This window comes from Nicotiana attenuata, unplaced genomic scaffold (genome assembly GCF_001879085.1).
Source record: "Nicotiana attenuata strain UT unplaced genomic scaffold, NIATTr2, whole genome shotgun sequence".
NCBI classification, from domain to species: Eukaryota; Viridiplantae; Streptophyta; class Magnoliopsida; order Solanales; family Solanaceae; genus Nicotiana; species Nicotiana attenuata.
The window spans coordinates 221646-238331 of record NW_017670307.1 but is presented as its reverse complement, the minus strand read 5'-3'; positions in this window follow the sequence as shown (position 1 = coordinate 238331).

Genomic DNA, 16686 nt, shown 5'->3' with positions numbered 1-16686 from the left:
CATAACTCAATTCCGAGATAACAACCGGGGATCTCCCAGGATACCCTCCTGTAGTCCCGAATATAAATATCACGTCCAGTGGATCTCCCGGGTGCAGTTCCGTAGTCCAACTCATAAACGTGCAGAGGGATCTCCCGGAATTCAATTTCGTAGTCCCAAAGTAAACATACAGGGGAGCTCCCCGGATACCGTCCCGTAGTCCCAAAATAAAGTACAGGGGGATCTCCCGGAATACCGTTCCGTAGTCCCAATTTAAAACACACAGCAACAACTCAAGAACATCGAAATAAATACTAAGTCCGTAACAAGTAGACAGTTAATTCTAGCCTAACATGCTTCACGTAACGCAATTAAGGCAGTTTAAGCAAGTAGGCAACTATATCAACTAAACATGTTTTTCTAAACTAACACATGCTATGTTTTCAAGTGGAACAGAACAAGCAAGAAAAGAACTCAGTCAAAATACTTAAAGTAAAACCGGATTTTCAATAATTAGCACAGGTGCGTGCTCGTCACCTCACGCACGAGGCATTTCAACTAACACAATATCAATCCTAAGGGAAAAAGTCCCCCACACAAGGTTAGACAAGCCACTTACCTCAAACCGGCTCCAAAATCAACTCGAAATCACACTTTTGCCACGAGTATCCGACTCCAAATGGCCCAAATCTATTCAATTAAATTACATATCGTAAATAACATCTCAAGCAACTGATTCTACTATTTAATTTAAAGCTAAGACGCGAATATAGGAAGAATGACCAATACACCCCTCAGGCCAACGTCTCGGAATCAGATAAATTTTGCATTTTCAGAACCCTCGTACTCTCACGAGTCTAACCATACAAAAATCTCCTGAATCGGAGGTCAAACATCCACTCAAACCTCAATAATTCGGTCTAAGAAGTTTCTTCCAATTTTTCCCAATTTTTGATCCCCAATCCGAATTTAAATGATAAAATTAACTATAGATTGATGGAATACAACTAGAAAGGATTATAGAAACGTTACCCAATGATCTCCTCTTCAAATCCCTCTCAGAATCGCCCTCTCCTGAGCTCCAATTTGATTTTTCTAACTTTTGAAACTACCCCTCGAATTTCATATTTCATTCCAGTGATTTCCGTATCTGCGGTCAAGGGACCGCATCTGCGGAACATATGCCGCTTCTGCGGTTTCCATTAACCAGCCAAGGGCCGCATCTGCGATACTAATTTCGCAGGTGCGAAACCGCATCTGCGGTTAAACTTCCGCATCTGCGGAAAGCTGAGGGAGCACCAACGTCCGCATCTGCGCTGGCCAGGCCGCTTCTGCGGCTCCACACCTGCGGAAACCCAACCGCAGGTGCGGTTATGAAAGATACTAGAAATCTCCAGTAGCTCTTCAACTCCAAAAACCTTCCGTCACCCATCCGAATTCATCCCGATGCCCCCGGGACCTCAACCAAAAGCACCAACATCACCTAATACCCTATTCAAACTTGTACCAATCCTTAAAACACCTAAAACAATACCGGAAACTCGAATTAATCAAGGATTTAAGCCTAAGAACTCCAATTTTCTTCAAAATACGCTTTCTATCAAAAACCTAACCAAAACACGTCCGAATGGCCTGAAATTTTGCACACACATCCCATATGACATGACGGAGCTAGTGCAACTTCCAGAATTCCATTCCGACCCTCGGATCAAAATCTCACTATCGGACCGGAAACTTCAAAAATTCCAACTTTCGACATTTCAAGCCTAAATTAGCTACGGACCACCGAAACTCATTCCGAACACGCTCCCAACCCCGAAATCACCTAACGGAGCTAGCGGAACCATCGAATTTCTATTCCGAGACCGTCTTCATACTGTTCCGACTACGGGCAACTTTCCAATACTTAAGCTCTCATTTAGGGACTATGTGTCCCAAAACTCTCCGAAAACCCAACACCGAGCGTCCCGGCAAACCAAAATAGTAGAAATGAACCTAGGGGAAGCAGTTAATAGGGGATCGGGGCGTAATTTCCAAAAACGACCGGCCGGGTCGTTATATCCTCCCACACTTAAACATTCATTCGTCCTCGAACGAGCACAAAGACATACCTGAAGTAGTGAAAATATGGGGATACTGGCTGCGCATATCCTGCTCGGTCTCCCTGGTCGCCTCCTCGACCGGCTGACCCTGCTATAAGTGTGGAATGCAAGGAATATGGACTTCCTCGCAAGCCGAGCAACTTGATGGGGAGAGCCTCTCCTCTATGTGGGAGACTGTGACAAAGCTCACATCCGAGCTAGAAGCCGCCAAGGAAAGAGAAAAGCTTAGAGATGCTCAGTAGATTGGCATGCAAGAGCAGATCAAATCTCTCCTAGTTTCTGGCAGTTTTCCGATTCCCCGGTCTCGTGAGTCATCGCCAGAGAATCGCCTTCCCCATACTCGTTCCTCCTGTCCTCCCCATGATCGTTCTTCCCATCCTCGACAAGTACACCCTTCTGGATACCGTCTTGGTGATGAAAGTTCATCAGACGGTGATGATAATGATGTACAAAAAAAATCGTTGACTTTTATACACTTTGAACTAGACAAATACAATCGGTTTTCGAATGGGCTTGTAATAACAGTTAACTTAGTTTGGTTAGCTTAAAGTATAAAGTTCTATTGAACTTTATATTTTGTTGGTTTTAATGTTGTTGTTGTTGTTTTTGTTGTTGTGTTGTTGTGTTGTTGTTGTTGCTTTCTATTGTTGTTGTTGTTGTTGTTGTTGTTTATTGTTGTTGTTGTTGTTGTTATTGTTGTTGTTATTATTTATTGTTGTTGTTTTTGTTGTTGTTGTTGTTATTGTTATTTATTGTTGTTGTTGTTGTTGGCATAAAATGCCTGTTTAGGAATTTTGGTAAGCTGGCAGGTGGTGTAGTTGCCAAAACAGGCAGTTTCTGCCAAAAATATACCTAGAAAAGCAACCAACTTTGGTCGCTAGTTGGTCGCTTTTCCCTTAAAAAAATAATTTTCTGGGCAATAGCGACCAAGGTTGGTCGCTATTTAACCCAGATTTCTCAAAAGCGACCAACTTTGGTCGCTATTCCATTAAAAAAAAATAATTTCTGGAAATATAGCGACCAAAGTTGGTCGCTTATAATTAAAAAAAATTTTAATTCTTGAAGTTATCGAACAACTTTGGTCGCATATGTTAAAAAAAAAATTAAAAAAATTTATAATAAAGCGACCAACTTTGGTCTCTATTTTCCAGATTTTAAAATATAATATTTTCTTTACAGACCAAAGTTGGTCGCTTTTTTATGATTAATAATAAATAAAAATAAAACGTAATTTACATGTGGAGACCAACTTTGGTCGCCAAAATTATATTATTAAAATATTATTGCGACCAAAGTTGGTCACTATTTTCTTTACCCGGAAAATTTGGTCCTTTTACTTTAGAGACCAAATTTGGTCGCTAATTGGCGACCAACTTTGGTCCCTAAGGTAAATGGACCAGTTTAATATCGACCAGGCCTGTTTGGTCGCTTTTTGGCCAATAAGCGACCAACTTTGATCGCTTTTCGTGATCGCTTTTTTCCGAATTTCTAGTATGTATTTAGTCTGTCTCCGAAAAGAATGTTATATTTGTTTATTTTAAAATATTTTAACTTTAAATTTCATACTTTACCCTTAATAAGATGATTTATAGCCACACAAACGTCTATGACTTATTTTAGATCACAACTTTGAAATATTTTGAAAGAGTTCAGGCTGAAAGAATATTGAGAAGTCCCAAAAATTTTGAAGAAAACTTTGCTTGTGACTTTATATGGTAGCAGTTCCAAAAGTCTCAGTCTGTGCACAAAAAGAGTTAAAAGTTCTATGCTGACAATGTATAAAAATAGTACAATCGGGTCATCTATGTAGTAATTACTGGTAAATTTTTTGAAAATTAATTTGTTAAAAGTACTAACTTTCTATCTTATGTTAAAGTTTACTAATAGTATAAAAAATCTTTACCCTTTCAATGTATATAACTTAAATACATCTTAATTTACCAAGTTTAAACCTCTTCAAGGAATAATATACCACTGTCAAGAATATTCAAAACCAATTGGGGTGGTGAGTTTAGACCCGCTAAATCAGCCACTTTGCAAAGCTTAGCATTGTTCATAGACTTTTTTTTTTAAATGTATTCAAGATCACTAGTGTAAAGTTGAGAGAAAACATCGTCATAATTTTAGACAGAACTAAATGTAGGAGGTTCCATTATCAGTGTCACGACCCAGAATTCCCACCATCGGAATTGTGATGGCGCCTAACATTTCACTTGCTAGGCAAGCCGGCGTTAGAACAATCTACTCTTTTTAACAGTTTAAATCAAATATTAAAGAAGAACTGAGATAACTGAATAAATTTAAGTAACAATGCGGAAGCTGAACTAGCCAAATATCTATTACAATTCCATGAACCCGGTGTCACGAGTGCACGAACTACTAGAGTAATACACATAAGGGTCTGAAATAATAACAAGTTGTTCGATGGCAGTACACAACTAAATAGACAGAGGATGGGCACTCCAGGAGCTGCGGGCGCTGAACAACCGTACCTCAAGTCTCCGCGAATGTCTGATCCGTGCTCGCTAATAACCGCCGCTAGGACCGTCTCCAAAATCTGCACAGTGTGCAGAGTGCAATATCAGTACAACCGACCCCATGTACTGGTAAGTGCCGAGCCTAACCTCGATGAGGTAGTGACGAGGCTAAGGCGGGTCACCTACGCTAAACCTGTACGCGTCTATAATAATAACAGAATATTTGAAATACGGTACAGAATTAAACAGCCAGCAGGAAATGATAACCACAGCCTCGAAAGTAAACCAATGTCGTCAAGAATCACCGATCTTTACCAGCTCAAATAAATGTACCGAAAAACAACGCAACTTAAGAAAATAGAAACATATAGATTGTTGCGGGGCGACCCCCGATCCCACCAGACATCACATAATCCTCCCTTATTCCACCAACACAATATCAATAAGAATTATAGAGCTACGACACAATCAAACCCCTTTTTCGATAAAGTTTATCCATCCTTTTTCAAGATGACCTGGAAAGGCTTGACTGAATGGATTGAATGGACTGCTATCGTGCTACTGGCTTGAGACTTCCTGTTCTATTGGANAGATATATATATATATATATATATATATATATATATGTTGCGGTGCGCAACACGATCCCACCATATATCAATATCAATATCAATATCGTAATTCACCCTTATTTAACCATATCAATCCACCCTTATTCCACCTGTTGTGGCTTGCAATCCGATCCCACCGTATATACATATTCACCCTTATTCCACCATATCAATTCTTCCTTATTACACCTGATGCGGCGTGCAGCCCGATCTCACCATATCAACACAGTCAATGTACACAGTCAAATCAACATGCTAAATCACAATGCCTTTACGATAAATAAATACCAAACTGAACCAAGAAAAGGAACCTTGTTCAATATAGAATCTACACAAATAATACTACATAGCGAGACCAAACCAGTAATTTACAGTTAAAAGGTACAAACAAGTCAAATTAAGCAATTAGCAGGGATTAGGGGAAACTATGAAAAGAGCTAACATGATTAACAAAAAAAAATATTGATTAACACGTAGCAATTAAGCATGGAAAGCATTTAGAGCATGTAACAATTAATATAGGAGAGAAAACAATTAAGGAAAAGCGATAAATCAGGGAAAATAGATAATTCGGCGGCGTATAAGCACTCGTCACCTTGCATATACGCCGCTAACATGAAATTCACATAACACAAAGTCGGAGGGTTCCTAATTCCCTCAAGTCAAGGTTAGACACAACACTTACCTCGCTCCAAAAGCCACTCAAAGCTCAATCACAGTTTTGCCTTTCAAACACGCCTCCGAACCAATAATATCTAGCAAATTATCAACCAAACGTTTCAAAATAAGTCTTAAGATTATCCACGATCGTTAAGAATTCAATTCTTAAGATTATCCACGATCGTTAAGAATTTAATTTAGTCCATTATTGAAAAAGTCAACACTCGGGCTCGCTTGGTCCAAACCCGAAATTCGAACCACATCCCAATTATCCATTCACCCCCGAGCCCTGATATGTAATTGGTTTTGGAATCCGACCTCAATTTGAAGTCTAAATACCCAATTTATCAAATCACTAATTCCTACCCAAAAATCCAATTCCACCATGAAAAACCTTAGATTCTAGGTTGAAATGTTGTAAAATGAAGTGAAAGATTGAAAATAAACTAGTTTAGAATCACTTACCTATGATTTGGGGAAGAAAAGCTCTTTGGAAACTCGCCTCTTGTGTTTTAGGTTTTGAAAATTTGAAGAATGGGAGAAAAATCCCGTCTAAGTCTTTTCATCAGCTGCAGATGTCGCATTTGCGACCTGAGCTTCGCAATTGCGAAGCTCGCAAATGCGAAGGGACCATCGCAAATGCGAGGTCCTTCACATATTTTCTGCCTTCGCAATTGCGAAGATATGTTTGCAATTGTGAACTTGAATCTCGGCAAATGCGACAAAATGATCGCATTCGCGATCACTGCCCCTCCAAGCTTTACTTCGCAAATGCAAAAAATTCTTCGCAATTGCGAAGACTGTATGGCCCAGCTTCTCTTCGCATTTGAGATGAGAAGCTCGCAATTGCCAACCCCTCAGAAGTCGCAATTGCATGATCAGAGGCCTCCAACAACCCCAGTTACAGCAGCAATTTTTTTTCCAAGTTCAAATCACTCCGTAGCCTATCCAAAACTTACCCGAGCCCTCGGTGCTCCAAACAAAACATGCACACATGTCTAAAAACATCATACGAACTTGCTCGTGCGATCAAATCACCAAAATAACACTTAAAACCACGAATTTAGCACCAAATCAAATGAAATTCTCAAGAACACTTTGAAATTCCTATTTTCACAACCGGACGTCTGAATCACGTCAAACCAACTGCGTTTCTCACCAAATTGCACAGACATGTCTTAAACATTATATTGAACCTGTACAGGGCTCCAAAACCAAAATACGGACCTGATACCAACAAGATCAAACATCAATAATTTTCTTAAAAACCCAATAATTTTCATATTTCAATTTTTAACAAAAATTCATAACTCGAGCTAGGGACCTCCGAATCCTACCGGGCATACCCCAGGTCCCATATTTCGATACAGACCCACCGGGACTGTCAAAGCAAGAATCTGGGTCTGTTTACCAAAAATGTTGACCGAAGTCAACTCAAATGAAATTTTTATTCAAAAATCCTTATTTTTATCAACTTTCAACCCAAAAGCTTTCCGAAAATACGCCCGGACTACTCAAGCAAATCGAGGAGGGATAAAATGAGAGTTTTAAGGCCTCGGAACACAGAGTTTAATTTTAAATCATAAGATGACCTATCGGGTCATCACATTCTCCACCTCTAAAATAATCGTTCGTCCTCGAACGGACATAGAAAAGTACATGAGCTGGGAAAAGGGTGGGGATAACTACTCCGCATGTCCGACTCGGACTCCCAAGTAGCTGCCTCGACGGGCTGACCTCTACAATGTACTCGAGCTGAAGGATAACTCTTCGATATTAACTGACGAACCTGCCGGTCTAGAATAGCTACCAGCTCCTCCTCGTAGGTCAAATCCTTGTCCAGCTGGACAGTGGTGAAGTCTAATACGTGGGATGGATCGTCGTGATACTTCCGAAGCATGGACACATGGAACACTGGACGGACTGCTGATAAACCAGGTGGCAATGCAAGTTTGTAAGCCACATCACCCACTCGCTCAAGAATCTCAAAAGGCCCGATTTACCTAGGGCTCAATTTTCCCTTCTTTCCAAACCTCATTACACCCTTCATGGGTGATACACGGAGCAACACTCTCTCTCCGACCATGAATGCAACATCACGGACCTTACGATTGGCATAACTCTTCTCCCTGGACTGAGCTGCACGAAGTCTATCCTGAATGATCTTAACCTTACCAAGGCATCCTGTACTAAATCTGTACCCAATAACCGAGCCTCCCCCGGTTCAAAGCATCCGATCGGCGATAGACACCGTCTACCATATAAAGCCTCATACAGAGTGATCTGGATGCTCGACTGATAACTGTGGTTGTAGGCAAACACATCAAGTGGCATGACATGGTCACAAGAGCCTCTGAAGTCATTACCACACGCGCAAAGCATATCCTCCAATATCTGAATAGTGCGCTCGGACTGTTCGTCCGTCTGAGGATGAAATGCGATGCTCGACTCAACCCGCGTGCCCAAATCACGCTGCAGTGCCCTCCAAAAGTGTGAGGTAAACTACATACCTCAATCAAAAATAAAGACGAACGATCTCGCAGATATAAATCTCTGCCAACCCCTTTGAAGAATAGGTAACTGCCACACGAATGAAATGCGCTGACTGGTCAGTCTATCCACAATGACCCAAACTGCATCGAACTTCCTCTGAGTCCGTGGGAGTCCAACAACGAAATCCATAGTTGTACGCTCCCACTTCCTCTCAGGAATCTCTATCTTCTGAAGCAAACCACCAGGTCTCTGATGCTCGCACTTTACTTGCTGACAATTTAGACCGAGCCACAAATGCCACTATATCTTTCTTCATTTTCCTCCACCAATAATGCTGCCATAAATCCTGATACATCTTGACGGCGCCCAGGTGAATAGATGGGAACTGTGAGCCTCTTCTAGAATCAACTCATGAAGTCCATCCACATTAGGCACACAAACACGACCCTGCATCCTCAATACTCCATCATCTCCAACCGTAACCTGCTTGGCATCTCCGTGCCGCACTGTGCCCCTAAGGACAAGCAAATGAGGGTCAACATACTGTCGCTCCTTGATACGCTCAAACAATGAAGACCGAGCGACCGTACAAGCTAGAACACGACTGGGCTCAGAAACATCCAACCTCACGAACTGATTGGCCAAGGCCTGAACATCTAATGCAAACGGTCTCTCACCGACTGGAATGTACGGAAGGCTGCCCATACTAGCTGACTTTCTACTCAAAGCATCGCCACCATATTGGCCTTCCCGTGATGATACAAGATGGCGATATCATAGTCTTTCAATAGCTCTAACCACCTCATATGCCTCAAATTGAGCTCCTTTTGCTTGAACAAATACTGCAAACTCTGACGATCTGTGAACACCTCTCACGACACGCCATAAAGATAGTGCCTACAAATCATCAGCGCATGAACAATGGCTGCAACTATAGATCATAAATAGGGTAATTCTTCTTATGAACCTTCAGCTGTCGTGAAGCATATGCAATTACCTTGCCACCCTGCATCAATACCCCACCAAGTCCAATACGAGATGCATCACAATAAATCGTATAAGATCCTGAACCTGTGGGCAAAACCAACACTGGCGGCGTAGTCAAAGCAGTCTTGAGCTTCTAAAAGCTCACCTCACAGTCGTCTGACCATCTGAACGGGGCACCCTTTTGGGTCCACCTGGTCAACGGGGCTGCTATAGATAAAAACTCCTCCACAAACCGACGGTAATAGCCCGCTAATCCCAAGAAACTTCGGATCTCTATAGCTGATGTGGGTCTAGGCCAGTTCTGAACTGCCTCAATCTTCTCAGGATCCACCTGAATGCCCTCTGCCAATACAACGTTCCCCAAGAAGGCGACTGAGCTCAACCAAAACTCGCATTTTGAAAACTTAGCATATAACTGGCTGTCTCACAGAGTCTGAAGGACGATACGAAGATGCTGCTGATGCTCCTCTCGGCTGCGGGAGTAGATCAAGATATCATCAATAAACACAATCAAAAAGGAATCCAAATAGGGCTTGAACACTCGGTCCATCGGATCCATAAACGATGCTGGGGCATTTATCAGCCCAAATGACATCACTTAGGGCTGCTTATCAGGTGGATTGTTACGGTTATCGGTTCGGCTTATCGGTTATCGGCTTGTAAATGTACCAATCCGCTAGCCAAACCAATAAGATATCGGGCGGATTGGTATCGGTTTCGACATTATCGGGCGGTTATTGGGCGGCTTATCGGCTAAATTAAATAGTAATGAGCGCATATATGACTTGACATTAAATCACCAAATTAAAATCTTGAATTCAACCCGTTTATATAACACTGTCATGCCCGCATTTCCAGAAGTCACTAACTGGAAATTTATTCTTTCTCCGTAAAAGATCTGGCCAGAATACATATAGCCATATACTAAATTAGTGTTGTGTAGGGCTCTTTACATACTGCTATTGCATCAAGCCATATAGGCATATGCAAGTGCATTTTCACAACTGGCAGAAGTCACTATAATTTGAAAGTGAATTTTCAATAGTCTAATACCACTAAGTTAGTATCCGTGATTAAACAATAACAGTTAGTGTCTTAGTGAACCTTCTGAACGTGAATAATAACTGCTACTTTGTCAAATAGTGGAAGGGATATTTAATATACATACGGGTAAAAATATAAATATAAATATTCTTAACGGGTTAACGGTTTAACCGTTAAGAAAATTAAATAATACGTTCCCAAACCGATAAGCCGTTAATTATAAAATTTCAATCTGTTCACCATCCATTAATCCGATAACCCGATACCAATAGGCCATTAAGCCAATTTTGCGGTTTGGTTTTCGGTTACGGTTCGATTTTGAACAGCCCTAACATCACTAGAAACTTATAATGCACATATCGAGTCCGAAAAGCTGTCTTAGGGACATCAGATGCTCTAATCCTTAACTGATGGTTGCCAGACCTCAAATCGATCCTTGAAAACACTTTGGCACCCTGAAGCTGATCAAATAAGTCATCAATCCTTGGCATTGGATACTTGTTCCTGATGGTGACTTTGTTCAACTGCTGATAATCTATGCACATCCTCATTGATCTGTCTTTCTTCTTCACAAACAACACGGGCGCACCCCAAGGCAAGACACTAGGTCTAATAAAGCCCTTATCAAGAAAACTTACAACTGCTCCTTCAATTCTTTCAACTTTGGCGGAGCCATATGGTATGGTGGAATAGAAATGGGCTGAGTGCTCGGAACCAAATCAATACAGAATTCGATATCTCTGTCGGGTGGCATTCCCGGAAGTTCTGCAGGAAACACCTCTGGAAACTCACGAACGACTGGTACTGAATCCATGAAAGGAATCTTCGCACTAGAATCGCTGACATAAGACAAATAAGCTAAACACCCCTTCTCGACCATATGCCGGGCCTTCACATACGAGATAACCCTGCTAGTAGAATGGCCTAGAGTCCCTCTCTACTCCAATCGAGGCAACCCCGGCAAGGCTAAGGTCATCGTCTATGCGTGACAATCTAATATAGCATGATAAGGTGACAGCCAATCCATACCCAAAAATGACATCAAAATCAACCATATCAAGAAGTAGGAGATCTACACGAGTCTCAAGACTCCCAATGGTAACCACACACGAACGATAAACACGATCTACAATGATAGCATCTCCTACAGGGGTGGACATATACACAAGGGCACTCAAAGAATCACGAGGCACAACCAGATATGAAGCAAAATTGGACGACATATAGGAATAAGTAGAACCTGGATCAAATAGAACTAAGGCATCTCTACTGCAAACTGAAACCGTACTTGTGATAACCGCATCATATGACTCAGCTTCGGGCCTTGCTAGGAAAGCAAAGCATCGGGGCTGGGCCCCACCACTCTGAACTATATCTCTAGGATGGCCTCCTGCTGGCTGAGCGGGCGGTGATGTAATCGGTGCCAAAATCATGGCACGAGAACTCTGCTGTGGTGCGCCACCCAATAATCTTGGACAAGTCCTCCTAATATGCCCATAACCACCACACTCAAAACATCCATCCTGGTACTATGTCTGCTAAAACTGAGACTGACCCAAACGGGCTGGCTGACCACGGTAATAACTCTGAATAGGAGGTGCATTGATAGGAGCTGGTGCTGCACTGTAGGCTGGCTCCCCAGAATGAGGCACATAAGGACCACTTCTCCTTGAAACACCGTGGGATGCCTAAAGTGCTGACTGATATTTCCTGGGAGGATGTCCCCTACCAAGAGTAACCCTGCCTCCAGACGAGGCACCACTGAATCCACCAAAATGACGACGTGTCTTGTTAGATCCCTGACCACTCCCTTGAGCTAGTACCATCTCGACTCGCCTGGCAATATTGGCTGCCGCATGAAAATAAATCTCACTCCCTGTCTCCTTAGCCATCTGCAATCAGATAGGCTGAGCAAGTCCCTCAATAAACCTCCTCACTCTCTCTCTCTCTCTCTCTCTCGGTAGGAAGCAGAAGAATAGCATGACAGGCCAAATCCACAAATCGAGTTTCGTACAGAGTGACAGTCATAGAGCCCTGTTGGAGACGCTCGAACTACCTCCGATAGCCCTCCCTCTGAGTGATAGGAAGGAATTTCTCAAGAAATAACTGATAGAACCGGTCCCAAGTGAGAGCAGGCGACCCAGCTAATCTGGTCAAAATATAATCCTTCCAACATATCTTGGCGGAACCCGACAAAGGAAATGCAGCAAAGTCGAGGCAGCTACTTGGGAGTCCGAGTCAGACATGCGGAGTAGATATCCCCACCTTTTTCCCAGCTCAGGTACTTTTCTATGTTCGTCCGAGGAGAATGGTTATTTTACAGGTGGAGAGTGTGATGACTCGATAGGTCATCTTATGATTTAAAACTAAAATCTATGTTCCGATACCTTAAAAATCTCATTTTATCCCTCCTTGATTTGCGTGCACAGTCCAGACATGTTTCCTGAAAGCTTTTGTGTTTAAAGTTGATAAAAATAAGGATTTTTAATTAAAAACTTCATTTGAGTTGACTTCGGTCAACATTTTTGGTAAACGGACCCGGATTCATGCTTTGACAGTCCTGCTGGGTCCGTATCAAAATATGGGACCTAGACGTATGCCCGGAATCAAAATCTGAGGTGCGTAGCCCGAGTTATGAATTTTTGTTAAAAATTGAAATTTGAAAAATTATTCGTTTTTAAGAAAAGTATTGATGTTTGATCTTGTTGGTATCAGGTCCCTATATTGGTTTGGAGCCCGGTACAGGTTCAATATAATATTTAAGGCATGTCTGTGAAATTTGGTGAGAAACGGAGTTGGGTTGACGTGATTCGGACGTTAGGTTTTTAAATTAGGAATTTCAAAGTGTTCTTGAGGATTTCATTTGATTTGGTGCTAAATTCATGGTTTTAAGTGTTATTTTTGCTATTTGATCGCACGAGCAGGTTCGTATGATATTTTTAGACTTGTGTGCATGTTTGGTTTGGAGCCCCAATGTAACGACGCGGCCCGTCGTTTTGAGTATTTGCACTTTGCTCGCAAGTTCTCGGGCATGACTAGCCTTGTATGATGTATTATGTCTTATGTAAATCGTCGGTTTTGGTTTTCAGGATAATCAGAATAGATTTGGAAGAACAATTCTCAGCTTGAAGCTTTAATTTTGAAAGGTTTGACCAAGTTTTGACTTTTTAGTATTCGATCTCGGATTTGGCTTTTTATGATGTGGTTTGCTCCGTTAGGTGATTTTGGACTTGGGAGCGCGTGCGGAATGTTATTTGGAGGTACGTGGTAGATATAGGCTTGAATTGGCGAAATTGAAATTTTGGCGTTTTCCGGTTGGTAGCGGAGATTTTTATATAGGGGTCGGAAAGGAATTCCGGGAGTTGCAGTAGGTCCGTTGTGTCATTTGGGATGTGTGTGTAAAATTTCAGGTCATTCGAACGTGGTATGTTAGACTTTTTGATCAAAAGCGGAGTTCGGAAGAGTTTTGGAACCTTAGGCTTCAATCCGATGTTATTTGGTAGATTCGATGTTGTTTGAGGTGTTTTGAAGATTGGTATAAGTTTGGATAGTGGTATATGACTTGTTTGCGCTTTTGGTTGAGGTCCCGGGGGCCTCGGGGTGATTTCGGATGGTTGACGGGAGATTTTGGAGTTGAGTTTGGCAACTGAAGTTTATGGTTGCTGTCATAACCTCACCTGCGGTTGGGAGGCCGCAGGTGCGATGCCCGTAGAAGAGGAAGGCAAGCCGCAGATGCGGCCAAGAGGAAGGTCAGCTGGAACCGCAGAAGCGGCTACCTAAGCGCACCTGCGATAGCGCAGGTGCGGGCGTTTGGTCGCAGATGCGGAAATGGGCTATTAAGTCAAAACCGTAGATATGGTGCTTTGGACGCAGATGCTGTACCGCAGGTGCGATGTAGGGACCGTAGGTGCGAGAAGCCTGGGTCAGAAAGTATAAAACATTTCCTTCGCGATTTTTGGCCATTTTCTCAATATTTCATTCGGGGTGAAGCTTTTGGGAGCAATTTCAAAGGAGATTTTCAGGACTCATTGAGGTAAGGTCCTTGGTTCCTAAGCTCGTTATTATGGTGATTTTTATCGTTGTTAGCATGAATTTAAGGGAAAATCAGTGGTAAATTTGGGGGTTAAGGCTTGGTTAATTGGATAGCTTTGAGTGGTGATTTGAGAGGCCATTTGAGGTCCGATTTTGATACTTTTGGTATGCATGAAATCGTGGCAGAATAAGAGTTCTATTGATGTAAAATGTGTCGGATTGTGAGGCGTGGGCCCGGGGATCGGGTTTGGTCAATTTCGGGATTTGTGTTGTAATTTGATTATTTTCGCATGGGCTTCGTTCCCTTAGCATATTTTGATGTCATGATTCTGATTTTGGATAGATTCGACGTGAGTTGAGGCCGAAGCGAGAGGCAAAGGCATCGCGGGCTAGAGTTTGGACCAGATTGAGGTAAGTAATGATTGTAAATGTAGTCCTGAGGGTATGAAACCCCGGATTTCACATCGTTGTGCTACTTTGAGGTGACGCACACACTAGATGACGAGCGTGGGGTCGTGCACCGTTGGGGATTTTGACTTAGTCTGTCCGGTATGATTGTTTAACCGCGTATTTGATTGAAAACAATCCGCTATCATCATGTTTTGGGTTGAATGCCATATTTGGGCCTCATGCCAACTGTTTTGGACCCTTAGGGGATTTTTACTACTGTTCCTCACTGTTTGACTTCATATTTATACTCTGTCATGCTGTATTCTACTGTTTTCATAACTCAGCCATGTTTACTCTATTTTGACATCTTAAATGATATATTGGGCTGAGCATCATATTTTACTGTGCCTGAGTGGCTTTTAGAGATTTCTGACTGAGTAAGGCCGAGGGCCTGTGTTGTGAGGTTATTATGGGATCAGGCTGCGCGCCACAACGGTATTGTGCTGATTCATGATTATGAGGCTGAGGGCCTGAGTTGTTACGCCACAAGGTGGCTTGATATGAGGCCGAGAACCTGTTTGATTATGCCACGAGATGGTTTATTATTGCGCTTGGGCCGTAAGGGGCCGTTCCCGGAGTCTGTACACCCCCAGTGAGCGCGGGTACCCAGTGTGAGTGATGTGATATTGCCTGAGGGGCTGTTGTTGTTTCATGTTGTTGCCCTAGGGGCTGATACGAGTGATTGTGAGGTAGCCCGAGGGGCTGGATCTGTGTATATTTTTGCCCGATGGGCGGTTTATGGCACATGTTTTTCCCGAGGGGCTGCTTACATTTATATCCTTTTACTCACCGTTTTCATCATTTGTCTAAAACTATTGAAAGTTGTTTTAAAATGGTTTTTTTACTGAACTGAGTCATTTTTACGAGTTAACTGATTTACTGTACTGTTCAGGACATACACTGTTGTGCTGTAGCGTTATGACGTGGCTTACGTGTTTTCTTACTGCTCAGCTTTCATTTGCTTTTATTACTTACTGAGTTGGCGTACTCACATTACTCCCTGCACCTTGTGTGCAGATTCAGGTATTTCTGAACCCGGTAACGGGTGTTGATTGCTCAGTGGCAGAGTTATTGGAGTTAGGAAGGTGGATGCTCGACGTTCGCAAACCTTCTCTTCTCCCTCTTGTCTTCCTTAGACTGTTTTTTTAGTATATTTTCAGACTCTTCATTGTATTCACACCTTAGTAGATGCTCGTGACATGTGACACCCTAATGTCGGGCTTGTGTATTTATTCCGCACTGTTCATTTAGACTTACATTATGAGATATCTGATTAATTAATGGCTTAAAAATGACTTTTATCGATTAAATGGTTAATTCGGGAGTTGTGTCGACTGGCCTAGTTTCACGATAGGCGCCATCACGATCGGGTCAGTTTTAGGGTCGCGACAAGTAGGTATCAGAGCCTAGGTTACATAGGTCTCACGAGTCATGAGCAGGTTTAGTAGAGTCTCTTGGATCGGTACGGAGACGTCTGTACTTATCCTCGGGAGGCTGCAGAACCTTTAGGAAAAACTCCACATTCTTGAATTCTTATCGTGCGTCCTTGATTCAGCTTGAAATGTAACTCTTTAAATTCCTTCCACACATTCGTATGAGCACATGAGCGCTCGGTATTAGCTGTGCATCGACGGCTTGTGATTCCCCGAATTGAGGGGCGAGATGTTATGTCTGTGTGTTGGTGTTTGGCCATTCTGGAGGACTTGAGGCCGGGCTTTGCTTGTAGCTTGAGCACTGAGTTGTTGATTGTGTGAGCACGTGCTTTTGGATTTGTATGTTTGATAGTGTCCCTATTAGTGGAAGTGATGGCTGGATGACTATGTGATGAGTATGATGTGACTACAAGATGTG